The 13505-nt window shown below is 34.8% G+C and overlaps 1 long non-coding RNA gene and 1 other non-coding gene across 2 annotated transcripts; one reads left to right on the plus strand and one right to left on the minus strand.

Annotated features, from left to right (window-relative positions):
- Window positions 1-2681: 2681 nt before the first annotated feature.
- Window positions 2682-3561, minus strand: LOC110855448. The gene is made up of 3 exons (XR_002548481.2): window positions 3133-3561; window positions 2945-3063; window positions 2682-2841 (listed from the first exon to the last, which is right to left on the minus strand). It is a non-coding gene; the product is annotated as an uncharacterized LOC110855448 (long non-coding RNA).
- Window positions 3562-12125: 8564 nt separating this feature from the next.
- On the plus strand, window positions 12126-12197 carry Trnap-agg. The gene has a single exon. It is a non-coding gene; the product is annotated as a tRNA-Pro (tRNA).
- Window positions 12198-13505: the final 1308 nt, after the last annotated feature.

Consider the following 13505-nt stretch of genomic DNA (forward strand, 5'->3'; position numbering starts at 1 on the left):
ACCAAATTTTACTCCGCGAAAGGTCATCGCTCGGAACTCTGCACTCTACATATTTTTTTGCAAAGTGCTCGGACACTCTGCAATTGGCTTTTTAGCCCGAGTCAGGGCTTATGTACCCGTCATGTCCGTCTGCCTGAACTGTCGTAGAACTAATCCGATCGACTTGAAATTTTGCACAAATGTAGAAAAGGGGCAAATGAGGAGTCAAGTTCGTAGATGGACGAAATCGGTCAAGTGATTGACTGGTGGGGGTCATCTGGGTGGATGGGGTATTATGCACCAAAATTTCAAAATTATTGTAGAAAGCTGAAATTTGGTATAGAGATTGACAATGGTGCCTAATGAAAGAATATAAAGTAAAATTTTAGTCATGCAGGGACCCTATACCGATTTTTTTTAAATCGTCGTATCAAGCTGAAATTTGTCACATAGGTTGCTAATTGTTACTCATGGAAGAATATGAATTTAAATTTGAAAAATCAATTTAAATTTTTTAATTTGAAAAATCAATTTAAATTCTTAAATTTTTTTGTACACCTTTCAGATAAAATTTAATGCAAAAAAGTCGGCGTGATAACTCTTGGCCTGACTCGGGTTATATCAAGTCTGCACTGTAGATTTTTTGTGTTTCTCTTTATGATTTGATATCAACTGTAAAGTGAAATATGTATGAATTGAAATATTTCTATAATCCTATGTTTTTTGTAATTACAAATAAATTAACTGACCATATTATCACTTGATTGGATGATCACGGGTATAGAACAATAAATTTATGAGGGTGTCAGTCGTGTGAGAAGAAGAGGATGAAACCACATTAAGAAAATTAACAACTTTTGAAATTTTGGTGAATGAACTCCGCATTTTCACTCCGCAAACCTTCATTTTCGTGGAGCAAGAGTTCGCGGAGTAGCTCGCCAGTGTGAAACGCTCCCACTCTGCACTCTACAAATTTTGTAAAGTGCGGAGTGCAGAATCTGGAGTGCAGAGTAGGGTGTGGTGAAATGGGGCCCAGAACTCCAAGTTCTCGAGTGAAGTTTTAGCATTTGCTTTGTTTTCCTGGTAGGTGTGATCCATCTAGGTTGTTCAGGTTGTTTTTCATCCTTGAAAAAATTTTCGTCCATGAATGTACACGAAGCTTTCCGGACACTTCCGAATTTTGGAGAAATTTGGTTTCACTTGGAATTTCCCGCTTATAGGACCTGCGTCCAAATATTATGGTGCTTATGATTAGCACTTATGTACCTTCATTCCACTTATGGTAAAAATTTCAAAGAAAAACATTAACGGGATCAAAAATTATAGCTGACTTTGTATCAAGCTGGGGCCGAAAAATGGGGGTTACCGGATTAAATTTACACCCTTTAAGTTACTTAAAATATAATATAGATAGTGAAATGAATTTATTTCAATTAATCACGATTAAAAGTCAAGCTTTTATTCCGTATCACATAAAGTTTATCGACATCTTCTACCTTTCTTTTAAATATAAAGTAAATTTACCTGGTTTAATTAGTCTCCTTGTATTAAATAAATAAATACATTAAAAATCACGGTTTTCTGTAAAATGACATGAATATTCTTAATTGGAGGAAAAAATAATAATAAAACATACATTGGGTGTAAAGAGAGAACAGAAACTCTGTGGCGTCCTTTTTTAACATGTGTAAGTATTAGTTAATGTATTGGTCTGTGTATAACATTGCATTGCTGTTTCATAGAATTTACCTTCTTATACATAGCTAATAGTAAACTTCTACGAGCTTAAAATATTCTTGTATTTCTAATTACAAGATTTACCATCTTCTTCCAGTATATACATAGTTTATAGTAAGTGTATTAAGGCTAGGAATAGATTTTTAGTATGGCATTACTACACTCTAAACAAAATCGTCACCAAAATCGTCTCCGCGTGTAGGTACTATACTGCTCTAAGAACGGGTGACGATTCGTATCTTCCGGGAGACAAAATCTTTTATCTCCGTTATGGAGATAAAAAAAATTATCTCCCGCGTCGTAATATTTTGTCACTGTACGATAGTAAATTGCATTTAACGTGGAAACAACGTAGATTACCAATCGGTGATAAAACTTTACCGAACGATAATATATGGTGATCAATTGTCTCCAAATGGAGATATTTCATTACCAATTTTTAGTATGCATTATATCCGTATGGAAACCTACTGCCGATTTACAATGCAGAATCAAAGCTTTATCATTTAATTACGACATTCAATCTAACTAACTTTATTTTATTCTTCCCAAATAATAATTACCCAAAGACCAATTTCCAGTGAAAGATTCAATCGTTTCTAATGAGTGACTGTGAATGAACTTCATTCACTGATGCACTCTAAATAAAATCATTACCAAATCATTACCAAAATGCACACGTATATGACTCTGCAGAAACGGTAATAATAACCACCAGCCGGTAAAGAAATTGATTGAATCCGAAGTGGTAATAAAGAACACTTTTTGGGATAAAATTAATACCATGATGTATGACAGATGTACTACAATATGTAGTAAAATGTCTACCGCCTGGTAATAAACCATACCACTTTGTACACGGTGTGCTATTCATACCGCTATTAATGCTTTGTTTTAGTATGCCCCATTATTACCAAATGTTGTGCAGATTTCCACCGAAAAGAATAGATTTTTTGCTGTTCTTTAATCTTTCAATCAATTATATTTATTGTAAAATAGTTTTGAAACATACATAATTATAAAATTTAAGTATAATGCAAACTATTGAGTTACAGAAATACACATGTATAAATATTTACATGAAACTCAAATCTGCTCCGATTCCCAACTTAAATTTTTGTTTCACTGAAAAAATAAACGCATAAAATTATTATTAAAGATTTCCTATTATGATGGTTTTCGATCGCCATCTTGATAAGGCGCCTGCATATGATAATTTGATACTTACCTGTTACCAAAAATTCTATATTTCCAGAATTTCCAGAAGTTTTTATCGTTTTTTTTTCACGGGCAGCACTGGATTAATTTCGTCATGTTGACTTGAGTTGAGCTAAGCGAAAACTAAAACTAACAAATGCGCCACTGTCTCAATGTTTAGCGTCTCACAATTAACACCAAATGTATTAAAATTCTTACCTCCAGGGTAATAAACTACACCAAAATGTAGATCTCATCAGCACCACAACGGGAAACATTTGTACTACACTTAATGAAAATTATGGTAAAGAGTGTTATCTAAATTTGTAGGATATAATTACCGGCTCGTAGTAGTTTATTACCAAAATTATAAAGATAAGTTAGAACATTGCGGTGGAAGGCCAGTTACCCGTTTGGTATTGTTACGGTAATAACCCCGTATAATTTTTGTAGGATGCGTAATTACCAAGAGCTCGGTAAAGACGCTTATTAAGAATTCTTTACCAAGTTGCTAAGAGTGTGGGATTTCTCACCCGTCTCTGTTTTCACTATATGCTTAATACCTGGGGCGAACTATGAAATGAATTCAGATGATGTGAAATGAAATGAGTTTGAAAGAAAATGACTGAATGTGGATGCAAATCCTCAGTTACAAATTGGGATGACTGAACTTTGAATGAAACACGTTTTTTTGAACCGGTATGTCTGCATTTCAATTTGTACGTACCATATCTCTAACAAGGTTTACGCCGTAAACCGTAAACTTTACGGTTTCACGGAAATAATCAGCGAAACCGTGTAGTACAGCAGGGTCGATATAAAATCCATCCTAGAACTTTTACTCACATACTGAAACGGCCCCACCCAAATGCGCAGTAGTCTACAAGCCTTCAATCCTTTCCGGTCACCCCCACTCAGCCCTCGTGTTATCCCCCATCCCCTCATAAAATCTCCTGACGCCTCTGTGATTTCCGCCATTAGCGGCAAAACCAAATGAACCATGCCAATTATTGCGGCACTAATTGACCCCGCGATGAAGGTCACGGCCAGCGATATTTTTCCCGTGAGGACGATCACCACGTAGAGAAAGACGATGCCCAGTAACAAGGAGGAAAATAGTCCGATCGGTAGGATGAAATAGAGCACGTCGTTCGACACCGTTGTGATAATGTAGATTTGTTTGTACATTGCGAAACTTTTGCGAAATTTCACAATAGAGACATTGCAAAATTTGGTAATTCTGTAGTCCATATTAGTCATCTCCGTGAGACACTTCAAATAGATTAAGATCCCATTCGAACCAATGACTGAGACACAAAAGACGAGATTGGAAATGTGCAGAGCTAAAGGAAATATGATCACCATTCGGACCACTATTTTCAAATTGGGGCTTAACCAGGTTACATTTCTGAACCAGAAGTAGGTCGGATCGATGTTATGGACGATAAGTGGCATCAGTCCCGCGACCGGGGGACAGGAAGCGAAACAGAGGATGAGTCCGTGCATAAATAGGCCAAGGGTGGAGGTTTTTTCCGAATTTCCTAATGTTAGTTACATATATATAAATCTTTGTAAAGAGTAACAATAATGAAAACCGGAATCACTTCACACAAAGAAAAATTTGATTTTTATAAGATTCTCAGCGTTTGTAGAGCCGATTTTTACGAGTTCAACAGCACCAATAATTTGGAATTACTCCGCCCCCTCGCTGAGTGGGAGGAGCCCAAAGTTGGAAAAATTCGCTCCGTCTGCGATTTTTAGCGCAAAGGCGGGTCAATATTTTTGAAAACGGTTTTCACCAAAAGTTTCCTAATTTTGTTCCCTACAACCGTTTTTGACCGTTTTCTGAAATTCTTTAAACAACTTTTATGATTTGGACCTTATAGGTAAAATAGGTCAAATCTCACATTACCCCATAAATGCAGCATCATTGGAAAGATCTCGGCGGGAGGATCTGGAATATATATACTTCGTCTGGTGTATGACCACTCCCTGATGTTCCAGACACAGAAGAATATTTTTGAGTTCTTGCCTATCTATTGCTGTGTTAGCTCCCAATCTACCGCTGTGTACAACCGGTCAAAGACGGTTGTAGGGAACAAAATTAGGAAACTTTTGGTGAAAACCGTTTTCAAAAATATTGATCCGCCTTTGCGCTAAAAATCGCAGACGAAGCGAATTTTTCCAACTTTGGGCTCCTCCCACTCAGCGAGGGGGCGGAGTAATTCCAAATTATTGGTGCCGTTGAACTCGTAAAAATCAGCTCTACAAACGCTGAGAATCTTATAAAAATCAAATTTTTCTTTGTGTGAAGTAATTCCGGTTTTCATTATTGTTACTCTAAGGAGTAGAAGGTCACTACTTGTCGGGCCCCGATTTCGATCTCCTTTGGATATGTTGTAGTACTACATGAGTGTAGAAAAAGTGAAGGAGGGTTAGACTCCATGAGCCCATCTACGCCCGCCACACCCCCTCAAAGGCGCCCAAACCCCCAGAGTTGCCGCACTAAATTCATCCCCAAAAATCGAGTTTTGGTCAGATTTTCAAAAAATTTACATTTTTGTGATCCCAGATAGTTGCTCTATCATATCCAATAGCAAACTCAACTTTTTTGAAATTTTCAATATTTTCGAAGATTTTCTGACCAAGCGTATGTATTGAAAAAATTCGAAATTTCAAAAAAGTTGAGTTTGCTATTGGATATGATAGAGCAACTATCTGGGATCACAAGAATGTAAATTTCTAGAAAATCTGACCAAAACTCGATTTTTGGCGATGATTTTAGTGCGACAACTCTGGGGGTTTGGGCGCCTTTGAGGGGGTGTGGCGGGCGTAGATGGGCTCATGGAGTCTAACGCTCCTTCACTTTTTCTACACTCATGTAGTACTACAACATATCCAAAGGAGATCGAAATCGGGGCCCGACAAGTAGTGACCTTCTACTCCTAAATGTAAATACACTCTAAAAATTATGTTACCCTTTCAGAAGTAAACGTGCCCTTAATCATACACACATACCTGTTCACTTTCGTTCATTAGAGTCTAATGATTAGACTGATTATGACAGTGAATCAGTATGAATTTCCTACTTCGCCTTTGAATGAAAATGATTTCGTAATTTTGAAGGGTGTTGATTTAATTCGTTCCGATTAAGGCGTTTTGGGCACAATTATTCATAACCTTCAAACAAGTTATCATTTTCCTTTGAAATTTTACCATGTGTGGAAAGAACATTAATATTAATCATGAGCGGCATAACTTTCACAAGAAGACCCCAAATTTTCTCCAGTTTTAACTCACAAGTTTTCTAATATTTAGGAAAAATTGGGACGAATTAAGTCAACACCCTTTAGACAGTGAATGAAATTGTGTTTCTTCAACTAAATGTACAAAATCATTTTGGATTTGGATAATCCAAAATTTATAGACCATTTAAATTTATTTCAAAACGGTAACATTATTTTTAAGAGTGCATCCTCCAAGCATGCAAATTTTCATATTTTTCTTACCCTCCCTCTCACCAAGGTTGCTCAACTTCAATAAACTTCCAAAAATATAGCAGACCTCGTGCGTTTTGCATAGCAGCGTAAAAATCATCCCGATTACGACAAACTCACCGCAGAATTGAAAAATTATTATTAAACTGTGTGCCACCGAAATCTCGGGGTCTTTTTTGTTGCTGATTATTTCGCGAATTCCGATCCAAAAAGTGGGCAAGGCTGCTAAAATGGCCACGCCAGAAATGAGGAACCATGGAATCAGCTTAATCCCCGAATTCGGGATTGGTGCCCTTGTTTCCCTATCCCACGTAATAATCTGCGGGTATAAGAACTCGGAGAAAGTTGCGATCCGTCTTAAAGCATTGAAAGGAGTGAGTGTTTTCAAAATCGAGGAGATCAATCTGTACCAATCTGCCAATGTTTTTGCACAAGAGTGCAATATTGTTTTCCATTTCATGGCGGAAATTTGAAAAAGTCGTTGCAAAATAAAGATATTCGAAACAAGTCGTCAAGAACACTGAGCGATGCATTAATCCATTCTTTCTAATTTCGGTTATCGTAAAAAATTATATGTGAACTGTTGAATTAAATATGACATCAAGTTTGCGATATGGTATGATACACTCTTAAAAAGATTGTTACCCTTTGGAAACGTAAGTGCACTCTGAATTTTGGAATAAATAAACTCTAGAAAATCCAGAGTAAACTTTACTCTTTGTCAAATATACGTTAGTCTGGATTTAGTTATACCTGTTCAAAAAACTTTTTTCATTCAAACTTCAGTCATTCCGATTTCTGACACAAGATTTTAATTCACACTCAATCATTTTCTTTTAAACTAATTAGAATTCACTTCATCTGACTTCATTTCTTACTTCGTATAGGATGACAAATTAAAGGAGCGAGAAATCCTTTCATTCATAGTCACTCATCTGAAGTGACTGAACCACTCATTTTCATTCATTAATTTCATAGGAAATTCATTTTCATTCACTCTCATTCTCTATCATAATCAGTCACATGAATGATCGTGAATAGGTATGGATTTAGTATAGTTAAATAAATCAAGAATTCAGACCGCATTAACTTCTCAAAAGTGTAACACTATTTTTAAGTGTCACGCATGCCAGGATATGCTGTAAGTTTGAGAAGTAATTTCATGCATATTTTAGTTTACTCGTATCGAATAACAGCCAAACTGTTTGCCCTGTGAATATGTATGTAAATTGTCATTTTCTACCTATCAGAATATTGACTATTAATCAGAAAGAATTTACGACAATTCATAACTTATTCAAGCAGCTAAGAATATGAAAACTATCGTTTAATCGGGGAGTTGACAAAATGCAAAGTTTATATTACCTCGACTTTTTTCGTAAAATCGAATTTTTTCAAACCCTCCCTCCCCCACCAGTGTAGCGCAAGACAACTAGTAGTTGTCAACTACCAACTACCCCCCACCCTCCCCCCTATGTAACGTAACACGAATCTCATTTTCTCCAAAAAAAGAAAGACTCGAATTGCAAATAGTGGATACGGTCGTAATTTCTTTAATGATTAAGATTTGATTGTCGTTTTGATTCAACTTCTGTGTTTTCATTAATTAAAAACTTGGACAATACAGACGCTTTTACTTAATTTTCTTAAATTTAACAATCGCCGGGTTTATTTTACTGATTTTACCCTACTTTAGTTTGCGTTACTTTTCCAACAACGGAAACAAAGTGTAATCATGGGGTAAATCATCACGGGGGTGGTCACCATGAAGGAGGAAGCCATCATGGAAACTAATTATATTCAAATATAAATTCAAATATGTATGATTGAATGCATAAATTCAAGGAAAAAGGAAAATGCGAGTTACTTATCTTCCCTTTACAGAGTTGTACTGCAATCAATATGTCATAAATATGTAACAATTAATGTATAATCGTTTTATTATCGACCATAAGTTCTCACATAAAATACGGGTATTGTGTATCTAATCATACAAATCTCTAATGGTCAGTCAGTATGGTTATTCCTTATTTTTTCGTAATTCGTGAAACCCTCTCGAACTTTCCGTTTCCAGTTCATCGATAAATTCCACCATTGTGCCAGGTTAGGGAGGTTGTTGTGTTGTGAAATAAATTTTATTATGTCCTACATTTCTTTTACTTAAGCTTCATTTATTTACATACGTAGATATAAATATATGTGAATAGTTGTGCATCATAATAGTTTCAATGATAATCCACCTTGAAATTAGGCTAATTTTGTGGCAGGTTTTCCTCAATGTTTAGAAGCTGTCCAATAAATAATGTCGTCCTCTAGAGTCCCTCATAAAATGTGACTTTATTTACAACTTTCCGACAACTTTACAACTTTCCACGAAATTAAGATCGTAATAAGTTTTGTAAAGAGTTGGTTGTTATGTAGGTGAGTTTTCCTTAAATTTATAAAAATGCTACTCATATATCCTCAGTCTCCCGAATGTATAAAAGCGTCACATTTCAAGTTCTTCATTTATACTAGTTCATTCGACTAGTTGAGTCCTCAAAATTTCATCCGGCCTTTTTCAACCTTGTGTCAATCTGGAAAAACTATTTCATTTAAATATTCAGATACTTCCCGACAATCGTATAATTATCACTGATTACTTAGCAGCACTGACTACTAATTGTAAGCAGTGGGTTACATAGGAAGGTCAAACCTCTTATATTTCAAACCACTTGAGACAAATCTAGGCAAATATATTAATTTAAATTCAACGAGATTTTATCTCCCAGTACCACTAGACTAGTGGAGGAGTTCTTTCAAACTATACACGGTGAATAAGGGAACGTCCATATATTACGTCATAATTTAAGTGATTAGGTAAATAAGGTAGTAATGAATCATTACTATGCAGAATCACTATGTGTCTCTATCACGTCGGTTACGATTTGTTGTAGAATGGTAATAATAAGTTCAGAGAAATTCTAGAGACACATAGTGATTCCTCATGGTAATGATTCATTACTACCTTATTTTGAGTGTGGCTTAGGTCTTCCTATCTTTCCCATGTTAAAATGCTCTATTCCTTACTGCATACGTTGGGTGGGTGGGTGCTAAAATCGAGAATTTTTGATGACGTAATTTATGGATGACCCCTAACAGAATAAACCATTTTTATTATTATTTAACTCTTTACTCGTGCAGATGTCGCAAAATCGTCGCTACTCAAGTCACGAGGTGGAACAACCTTTCCGCAAAATGCTGTCTTATAACGGGAAAGATGAATCCATCAGTATCTCAGATTTGGGAACTTTCTTCGCAGCGATTGGATATATTTACACGCCTGAACAGTTAAAGGAGTACGAAAATTACTCAAATCGCCTTCTCGGAGGCAGATTTCCGCTGGATCTTATCGTAAAATCGTTGGCCTTCATTGACGATGCGGAGGAACTTTTGAAAATCCATATCAACGCGTTGGACCAGGACAAAGATGGTTTCATCGACGAAAGCGAGTTCAAAACGATTCTCATAACATTACGAGCGCACATGGGCCAAGGGGATTATGCAAATGTTGATTATGCACAATTTGTCAAGGAAGCCGACACCAATAAAGATGGCAAGATTAGTATTGACGAAGCCGTGGAGTGGTTCGTAAAGAGGGGGAAAGGGAAGAAGTGAAAAGTAGAGTATGTGAAATTCGGAAACTTTTAAATTGAGCAAAGCAAGTTATTCAAATATTCCTTTTACTTGAATTGACTTGTTTTGAAATAAATACATAATTTCAAGATGCCGCGTTGGAAAATTTATTTATCCTTTATTTTGAAAAGTTCCATATTCATTACGAATTCGCTTCGTTAGTAACTTTAGTAAAAAAAAATTAAACACGGTCGTAAATTCGCAATAAAAATTGATAAATTTCATGTAAATTGATTGCAATTTGTGATACATTCAAAAATTACTTACTTCAATATGAATTGACCTATTTTGGAATAAATACATAGGTAATTAAATTGAATATGCTCTAATGGAAAATGTATTTCTTGTTTATTTTGCAAAGTTAAATTGAGGGTAGCATTGTCAGTAAAAAAAAGTTAGCAAAAAATTTGCTTGGAAATTCATTTGCGAACTTGCCAGTACTGTATGTAGTCCGATTGACTTAATATGGAATGGAGAATGTATTTACTTGTGCGAAGGGGTAACATAAATTTTATCATGGTTATACATTCTGATGAACATATCTACATATTTATACTCGTAGAAAACTGGTATTAAATTATTACTGTCGGTAGTACATATGTATATTATGACTCTACCGGTGGTACAGTAATAATTGTAACTAAAAATTTGCAACTTGGAAAGAAACTACTACCAGTTCGGTAAGAAGTTACTACCAAATCATTACCAGTACGGAATATATAGTTATGTCATTCTACCAGATTTTTAACGGTGTACATACACACGACCATATTTAAAGATATGTAGGATTGTCCAATTTTAACACTAAATTTATTTAGGCCCAATTGGGGCATCAAACTGCACAATTTCGTTCTTATACATATTTGTTCCGCTGAACACCTTCTGTTTACCTGTACTTCTCTAAAATCTGAACGGTAATCACAAGTTTATCAGTTAATTCCAAATTTGAATCCAATTAAATTTAGTAATATCCAACTTCATATTGCTCTCTTTTCCGCAATATGTAGCGACAAAATGTAAAATAACTTTGAAAGAATTCGAGGCGAAAGACACTTCAACTACATAATGAATGAATTATTCACCACAATCTGCGACCGGTTTCAAAAAATTTTCTTCAGGCTGGCAAAAATATAGATTAATATATCTAGAAAATTTTATATATAAGTTAAAGTAAAAATGATAATAATATAACTAGTGTGAAAGTAAGTTACTCAATAATATAAAAATGAGCGTGTAGTATTGTGAGTTTCTACAAAAACATAAGTAAAAATAATGTACATAAATATATGAATGTGTTGCTGCTATTAAATATAAATTAAATTTACCTGGTTTAATTAGTCTCCATGTATTAAATAAATGAATACATTAAAAATCACGGTTTTCTTTAAAATGGGATGAATATTACTAATTGGAGGCAAAAATAATAATACATTGGCTGTAAAGAGAGAACAGAAACTATGGCGTCCTTATTTAACATGTGTAAGTATTAGTTAATGTATTGGTCTGTGTATAACATTGCATTGCCGTTTCATAGAATTTACCTTCTTATAGCTAATAGTAAACTTATACGAGCTTAAAATATTCTTGTATTTCTAATTACAAGATTTACCATCTTCTTCCAGTATATACATAGTTTATAGTAAGTGTATTAACTCTAGGAATAGATTTGTAGTGGCATTACTATGAAAGAATTATTGTTAGGTACTACGAGTGTCTTTTTTTGGCACAAAGTTTCTAAATATTTTGACCCGTGTTACGACCAAGAATTTATTTTATTTTATTTATTTTACGATCATCAATATTATGTCACCATTCATAATGTGCAATGGGTATTGGCTATGGTTCAATAAATCAAGTATTATACACACGAGTTTACTAAACATGCGTATATCTAATGTACATATGTAAGCTACTTATGCATGATAGTGTATGTACATATGCAAGTTATGTACCTGCGCATGTAAAATTAAACCTGTCTTGTTTACACAGTGTTACCTCATGAAATCAACAGCTCTACAGCGCTGCAACTCTCTTATAAATGGCTTGTTGGTCTAGGGGTATGATACCCGCTTAGGGTGCGGGTGGTCCCGGGTTCAAATCCCGGACAAGCCCTATCATATTTTTGAAAAATTTTTGTGTCAAAAGGTCCCCCGAGGGTGCTGCTACGTCAAAATTCCCATTTTTTGCGAAAATAATGCATGCATGGGTCAGTTTCTGTAGTTAAAAAATGTTTTGCTTTTTTGGGGACCATACATAAATGATGACACGCTAGAGAGGGGACAGGGGGGAGGGGTGCAAAGCCCGGGAGTTATTTTGCCTATGTGACACATGTTAAGTGGTTCAGGGGAGTCTAGAATTTTTGACATAATTTATGGACGTCCCCTCAATGTATGGAAGATAAATGGCGGTGCCATTTTACATAACATTGGGGGTATTCAAGTCAATTTTGGTAGGAGTCGTAAACAGCGCCTACATATGACGGGCCCTGGTGAAATTAAAAATAATACGGCCCTTTTCAATTTTTGCTCAATTTTTATTATGAATTTTTATTTATGTATTTTGCAACTTGCTAAGGTTAAATAAATTTAATTATAAATAATTAACTTTTTTAATTAAGTCTATGACATTCCAATTTTTTAGTAGAAATATGAAAAAATATCCTCAGCCATATAAAAATAATTGTAAATATGTATTTATGTACTAGCATTATTAAAAAAAAATATTTCCTGTTTAGAAAAGTTTCATGAAACTTAATTTTTTTCTAGAATTCGGGTTCCGGCCCTGGTGAGCTACGCCACCAGGGCCGGAACCCGATTCCAGAACCCAGAACCTCTCCGGGCCTAATGTTTTTTAGTTGTTAATGGAATTTTAAGCCGTTTTTAATATATCAGTGTTACTTTTTGTGCGCATGAAATAATTTTGAAGCATGCATGGTGCATAATAATGAATAAAAACGCATAAAAATGCTCGAAAATACCTAAAAATGAACTAAGCAAGGTAGTGTCACATTTTTAGGATTTCACATATTTACATTTTCATATCCTCTCAAATGTATAAGTATGATAAGATTCAGTTCAAGACCATATGTTGCGGCAGAAAATTGCTCAGTTATAATTCTACTAACCCTAAACACTTTTTTATTCATTTTTTCATGCAAAAGATGGAAATTTGTTTGACGTTAAAATGGTGAAGGAAATACGATAAAATAGCACGAACATATCTTCCAAAATAATAATAATAAATTACAGGATTACTCTATTATGTTTACTAAAATGATTTTTGTGTATTTTTGTGCATTTTCGTGCACTTTCCATTGGTGGGTGTTATTTAAGGCTTAAAAAATTTTTATGCACTGTATTTTCGTGCAGGTGTTTTTAACAGCAGAAACACTGCAATATATAAATATGTACTACACTCAAA

This window comes from Folsomia candida, unplaced genomic scaffold (genome assembly GCF_002217175.1).
Source record: "Folsomia candida strain VU population unplaced genomic scaffold, ASM221717v1 Fcan01_Sc012, whole genome shotgun sequence".
NCBI classification, from domain to species: Eukaryota; Metazoa; Arthropoda; class Collembola; order Entomobryomorpha; family Isotomidae; genus Folsomia; species Folsomia candida.